Below are 7,809 nucleotides of genomic sequence, written 5' to 3' on the forward strand. Positions count from 1 at the left end.
AACAGAGAAGATGTCTCCTGTGAGTTATTTTATGTTTGTGTCTTCTCCTGACTGTCCCATTAGACCTCTCGTCACTTCTAAGTTTTGCAGTAATAATGGATGACACTGTACCCCAATTTGAGGCTCTAGCTGTTACAAGCTGTTGAAGCTCTCCAGACATAATGGGTGTTTTGTAGCTTTGCAACAGCTGCTGGAAAGAGTGACATTAACTGAAGTGATTTTAGACCATGCAGCCCATTTTATTTCAACGGGGGCCTGACTCCTGTTCCACTCAGTGTAAAGGAAGGGGGACTGTTGGGGCGGCATAATAATGAAGTGCTCCATCTTCCAGGCAGTCTGACCACAGTGCTCTCTGCTGACACAACTGTCCATTTAAGGAACTGTCCAGAGCAGGAGAGGTTTTCTATGAGCATTTGCTCATACTGGAAGGATTAAGATTTTTTAATAGAAGTAATTTACAAATCTGTTTAACTTTCTGGCACCAGTTGTTTCCAATGGAGTACCCCTTTAATACCTTTCAGTTATTATAACTGTACATATGTGCTTTAGTGTATATACTGGATGACATGAGCTTGTTCCTTCTGACATATTTAATTATTCCGGTCCACATTTTGTACTTCTACAACATGTATGGGGCTATATGTACTTGCAACCGATTTGATACATCCATTTACTACAGTCTGTAACTTGTTTATCATTTGATACCTACCTGGTCACTAGATCTCACATCAGACGCCGAACACCCCTTTCGGCATTGCCGAACACGTTTACATTTTTATAAGGAAATATCAAGTATACGTGGTATTAAATGATGTGCTGTTTGCCCCAAATAAGCCCCAATAATATTTGCCCCAATAAGACCAAAACACGCTTCTGAAAAGGGGTAGTTAACACTCTTTGAGGCTCAAAAACCTAATAACACAAGTCTTTGAATATCCCCCCCCCCCATGTGTACAATTATGCCTATTAATATGGTCCCTTGTTTATACTAAGAGGTTTCAAAGGGTGCACTATGTGAAAATTTAGCACAACTAACTCATGACCCAGACATCAAAATCAAAGTAGGAAGCAATTCTTGAAATACAGCCATACAATGCAGCAGCTGTATACAGTGGCGAATAACCGAACAATTGCAGGTGAGGTTTTGTCTGCATATGGCACAATTTGTGGCTTAATATATCACAATTTGTGGCTCAATTTATTTTGACCTCTCTATTGGCACTTTGTTATAGAAATTTAGAATTTTAGAATGCATGTTCATTATTATTGTATTCATAGAGAAAAATAGAAAAAATTTGCAAAATTACTCTGCATACAGTGTTAAAAAAGAATGAGAGGAGGAGCCATAAATGTGTCTTCAATGGATAAAAATATGAAGCTCTACTTGTTAAAGGAAACCAATCATCACTTCTGCTGCTTGAACCAAAGGTCAAAGATGGATCTCTTCCTATCCACAAACAGGGAAAGATCTTTCAATCAAGGCCGCTAAGGTGGGGAGAAGCCATCAGGGACCACCCTGATGACTTCTGGTTTAGGCAGCACCTCAACTTTTATGAGGAGGTGAGCTCCAGACTGGACCAGGGGCAATTGCTGGATGTCGTATATCTGGATTTTTCCAAAGCATTTGATACAGTGCCACATAAAAGGTTGGTGCATAAAATGAGAATGCTTGGACTGGGGGAAATGTGTGCAAGTGGGTAAGTAACTGGCTCAGTGATAGGAAACAGAGGGTGGTAATTAATGGTACTTATTCTGATTGGGTGACTGTTACAAGTGGGGTACCTCAGGGGTCCGTCTTGGGTCCTGTTCTATTTAATATATTTATTAATAACCTTGTAGAGGGGTTGAATAGTAAAGTAGCAATCTTTGCAGATGATACTAAACTCTGTAAAACGGTAAACACTATAGAGGACAGTGCACTGTTATGAATGGATCTGGATAGGTTGGAGGTATGGGCTGGGAAGTGGCAGATGATGTTCAGCACTGATGAATGTAAGGTAATGCCCATGGGGAAGAAAAATCCGGGCTGGGGTTATTTATTAAATGGGAGCACACTTGGGACAACTGACATGGAAAAGGATTTAGGAGTCTTAGTTAATAGTACATTTAGCTGTAGTGATCAGTGTCGGGCAGCTGCTGCCAAGGCAAATAAAATCATGGGGTGCATCAATAGGTGCATAGATGCCCACGACAAGGAAATAATTCTACCGCTGTACGAATCACTAGTCAGACCACACACAGAATACTGTGTACAGTACTGGGCACCAGTGTACAAGCGCCCAGTACCCAGTGCCCAGAGCTGGAGAGGGTTCAAAGACCGGCAACCAGAGTAATACGGGGAATGGGAGGACTACAGTACCCAGAAAGAATTAGGGTTATTTAGTTTAGAAAAAAGAAAGCTTAGGGGAGACCTAATAACTATGTATAAATATATCAGGGGACAGTACAGAGATCTCTCCCATGATCTATTTATACCCAGGACTGTATCTATAACAAGGGAGCATCCTCTACGATTAGAGGAAAGAAGGTTTCTACACCAGCTCTGCCTGAGGAAGTGGTCATGGTGAACTCTGTAAAAGAGTTCAAAAGGGGCCTGGATGCATTTCTGGAGAGTAATAACGTTGCTGGTTATGTATACTAGATTTATAGGGACAGAACGTTGATCCAGGGATTTATTCTGACTGCCATATTTGGAGTCAGGAAGGAATTATTACCTCTAGTATGAGGGTTTTTTGCCTTCCTCTGGATCAACTCCGTAGGGACTCATTAGGGTTATAGGTTGAACTTGATGGACTCTGGTCTTTTTTCAACCTTATGAACTATGTTGCTATGTAATGACAGGTTCCCTTTAAAATCAAGAAATGTCAATAGAGTTAGGGGACCCAAGAAAATGTCACAATCATATTCGGCTGAATAGATTTCTTCTTTATACAGTATAACCACTAATGGGTCCATTAAAATGCAAATTGCATGACACATACCTATTTATTTAAGTTTGTATTTATATATTTATTTAGGAGAGGGAAGGGGATTATAATTGTTTTTCTTTGTCGTTAGACCAAGCATCAGGGGATATAAGATATTCTGTACACGTGTTACAGTTTACAGAAATTCATAAGATTAAAAAAATACCATTTAGCATCAGTATGGTGACGGGGCTGGTGATCATTTTTACATAATATTAATAGTAATTCAAAATCCTAAAAAAAAAAAATATGCATCAGTCTTGGTCAAAGTTAAACTTCAACTGGGACAGAAATAAACACAATTTCCCTTGAGATGCTAGTGCACAACAGGAATGCAGTGAAATCTAGTCAACCACTGCCGGAAGGTTTTCATAAATCTTCTACTCATCTCAGTCCAAAATGCTTGACCTTTTTTGTTTGTTCAGCGCAGTATTATCTGCATGCCAAAAAGTAAACTAAACAAATGTATCAAGAATTCAAAGGCACTGCAAAAGGTTACTCTTTAGAAGAAACAAACAGAATAACATTTGCCAATTCCACAAGCTGTAATGGGGTAAAGAATAGACAGTGTATGGCAAATATGAAAATAATTGGATCTATGTATATGCTAAAGGAGAGGCTTTGGAAGGTATGGACATTAAACATATTTATAGCCACCAATATGCCATTTTATAGTGGCTGTTAGGGACCTTCTTCTACTCTGTGCTTTTACAACACTGCGGTGTTCTTCTTATGTCCAATGACAGTTGAGCCCCTGCTGTAATGGCCAGCAGATGAGGAAGTCCACAAAACAATCCCTCCCCCTACGTCAAAAAATTATAATATTTAACGGGGTACTCCAGTGGATTTTTTTTTTTTTTTTCAAATCAACTGGTGCCAGAAAGATAAACAGATTAATTACTTCTATTTAAAAATCTTAATCCTTCCAGTACTTATCAGCTGCTGTATACTACACCTCTGTCCATGTCAGGAACTGTCCAGAGTAGAAGCAAATCCCCATGGCAAACCTCTTCTGCTCTAGACAGTTCCTGACATGGACACAGGTGTCAGCAGACAGCACTGTGGTCAGACTGAAAAGAACTTTACAACTTCCTCTGTAGCATACAGCAGCTGATAAGTACTGGAAGGATTAGGATTTTTAAATAGAACTAATTTTAATAATCTGTTTAACTTTTTGGCACTAGTTGATTAAAAAAATAATAATAATTTCAACCGGAGTACCCCTTTAAGCAATACATTATATGTACCATATGACAAAAAACACATCCTGGGGGAGATTTATCAAAACCTGTCCAGAAGAAAAGTTGCTCAGTTGCCCATAGCAACCAATCAGATCGCTTCTTTAATTTTTAACAAGGCCTCTGCAAAATGAAAGAAGCAATCTGATTGGTTGCTGTGGGCAACTGAGCAACTTTTCCTCTGGACAGGTTTTGATAAATCTTCCCCCCCCCCCCCCCCCCCTTATGTCTATTTTGTCAGAAAAATAAAAAAAGAAATTATGGCTCTTAGAACCCATCAATTAAAATGCACGGTTGTTTTTCTTAAAATAGGCATCTCATTAAAGAGTTACTGTCATTGAAATAAACCTTGGCATGTTGCACAGACATTTTAAAAGTTTAGATCAGGTGGGTCTCATTGCTAAGACCCCCTTTTGCTGCGCACGTTCAGTGCTAGATTCAACTAAATGCAGGAGATAGGCTTGAGTGGTGAACTAAGACTGGAGCACACAGTCATTTCTCCTGCCCATATCTAGAGATCTGTATAATGGAAGAAAGGCAAAAAAAACTATGGAGGCAGCGCCTTCTGTATTACCCTTTTTCTATATGGAGTAATATTCAATTTGAGCAGAGTGGGGTATCTAGCCACCTACATGATAGTATATAGTGATAATCATATCACCTCTCTTGGGTTATGGATGACCTCAGGTGGTTCTAGGTCTGGATAAATCCAGTAGATCTGGCTGGGTGGCTCCATTTCATCAAACCGCCCAGCCTGGACAGACTTCTACTCATTTTATTTGTTCCAAGCCTTACTTTGGATTGCTTTAACTAATGTTGTATACGGTCTCCTTTTTTTTATTATAACATTTCAGATAGAGTCCTTTTTTTTGCTGAATGATTGCACTAGTAAAAGTCTGTATTCCTTGCCTACAAATTTCAGTATTTCTCCACCCAATACTACTTTTGGTGCCATTTTGCCATGATATTAATGCTTGCTATTAGTGTTGCTCGCGAATATTCGCAATGCGAATTTTATTCGCGAATATCGCATATTCGCGAATATTCGCGAATATAGCACTATATATTCGTAATTACGAATATAGATTTTTTTTTTGCCACAGTACACATCACAGTGATCATACCTCTGCTTCCAGCTTGTGTGGTCTAAAGAAGGCTCTAATACTACTGTGTGAGACTTGCGTACGAATTTTCGCATATGGGAAAATTTGCATATGCTAAGTTTCGCATATGCGAAAATATGATACGAATATGCGAATTTTACGAATATATGACGAATATTCGTCCATATATTCGCAAGATATCGCAAATTCGAATATGGCCTATGCTGCTCAACACTACTTGCTATGTACATTTGTATCCATGTATCTGATGAGAAAGGATGTGCCTCCAAAACACGTTATAGTTTGAAATAATTTGGAATACACTGGGTTAACTTTCACCTACTTCTACCTGCCTTGGAACCTTGGAGTGCAGTGCCATACAAGATAACTAGCGATCATCCCCTTATTCTTTTTATATATGGATCTGTGTGACAAGTCAAAAGTGTTTTTTAATTATATTAATGCTCCAATGGGTTAATAGTAAATAAAAATACATATGCACCGATATTACGTTTCTTAAAGCACTAAGTAGCTCATAGAAATAGCACACCTGGTCTATATTTACGGAAACATCTGCTTCCTCCTCGCAAGTATCTCATGTGGCTTTTTCCATGTACATTTACACCAAACAGCTGTCAGACAGACCTATAGATTATTTACATTGCAAGACAAGCTGAATTAAATGCCTCTATAAAATAGTTTTATCCATCAGAGACTGCTAAATGATTTCAATACTAGGATTACCAGATTTGAACAGAATAGGAAAAATCTTCAAAGAGTCATTGCATCATCCCCTGTTTCAGAAGACAAAGTGAAAAGTACCTGAGACTTAACACTGACAGGCTGGGGAAAAAACCTGGCTTACTTCGCTTTCATGTACACTTATTAAGTGTCCATTTACCCGCCAGATGCATCTGACATCAATTTTAGCCTCCTCTCAAGAATTATAATAATATGATTATTTCACAAGGATTACAACTTACATTAAGGACTATTTTTTTTGGTGGTATAAGGATATCATTGTAAGGATTGGGTGCATAGGGGGGGGGGGGGTAATGGGTTACATTCAGTTGAAGAGTAAGGCTGGGTTCACACTACGTTTTTGACATGTTGGGACCGGATCCGGCTGAGGGGAATGAAAACCGGGTGCTCCCGTATCCCAGCTCCTGGACCCGGCCACGATCTCATTCATTCATTCTCGTCCCCGTATGTTAAAAACGTAGTGTGAACCCAGTCTAATCTGCAGCAGATCCATTGTTAAACATGGTAGACAAGCAATATTTGGAACCACAGGTCACATTATTGTTTTCTTGAAAGAATCATTATTTCTACATTGCCTCATACTTCAAAACCACCATCTGTTGGCTCTGCATGTAAGACATGATTTTATATCTGATGGTCACTAAACAGGCTGTTGAGTGCTCCTCTCATGTGACTTGTCCATTGTCCATTTACTTGAATTATCAGTTTAGGCCTCATTCACATCTCATTTTTGTCAGCATGACAGGTATATGCTACAGTATATGTAAAAAGGGACACCGATTCACAGCAAGCCTGTTAAATTTAATGGACTAGAGACAGCCGGCTAGAGACTTATCAATTTCCCATATTTTGTTTCTTTGTGTTAACATCAGTGATGCTTGTCATTTTTGCTTAAAATGCCAAGTGGCAGTATCTAAGGAAGTGTATACAGTACCAAAAGCTGGACTCCCATCACTTTTCTGACAGGGGTCCCTGCTACTAGCGGGGCTAAGCTGTGCCAGTGGCTATACAGCTGCAGGTGCAGTTCAGGCTGGGCAGGAGGTACAGATTGTATACCTCCTGCCCAGCAAGAAAAAAAGATATAGGAAATCTGTCATCAGTGTCACCTGCACTAACTTTTACCTTTGCAGAACAGACAGGTAGTACAGGTGACACTGATGACAATGGTACTTACATTGTGCTGTTTGGTACTGTCGTTCTCTGGCTATCCTCTTCTGTATCTTCAGCTCCAGGCCTGACTTGGAGCATGGGCGGAGCTTTGTGATGTCACTGTTTGCTAGCAGCGGGACCCAGCAGAGTACAGCACTGCTGACGTCACTAAGCTTCACCATTGCTCCAAGTTGGGCCCGGAGCTGAAGATACCGAAGAGGATTGCCGGAGAACGACAGCATGGAACGAGACATGTTTAACGTTGTCATCAGTGTCACCTGCACTGTACTGACAGGTTAGTGCAGGTGACACTGATGCCATATTTCCTTTCAGTACTTAACTCTTTGGGGACTTACAGTAAACCAACAATCTATGTTGACACTGCCTCTCCCACACTTGGTTGGGCACTCTGTGCTGGCCCAGCAAGCATGAGCTAAGTAGCGATGCTGAGCATCCCTAGTTAACTCTTTGGGGTATACAATATACAGGCATCTATATAGATGGCTGATAATTGTATATAGCACGGAAAGATTTCCACTCTTGTTCCTGTCTGGTCTCTTGGTCTGCAGCCTCACCTCTAAATATAACAGT

The sequence above is a fragment of the Hyla sarda genome, chromosome 3 (assembly GCF_029499605.1).
Source record: "Hyla sarda isolate aHylSar1 chromosome 3, aHylSar1.hap1, whole genome shotgun sequence".
In the NCBI taxonomy this organism is placed as follows: Eukaryota; Metazoa; Chordata; class Amphibia; order Anura; family Hylidae; genus Hyla; species Hyla sarda.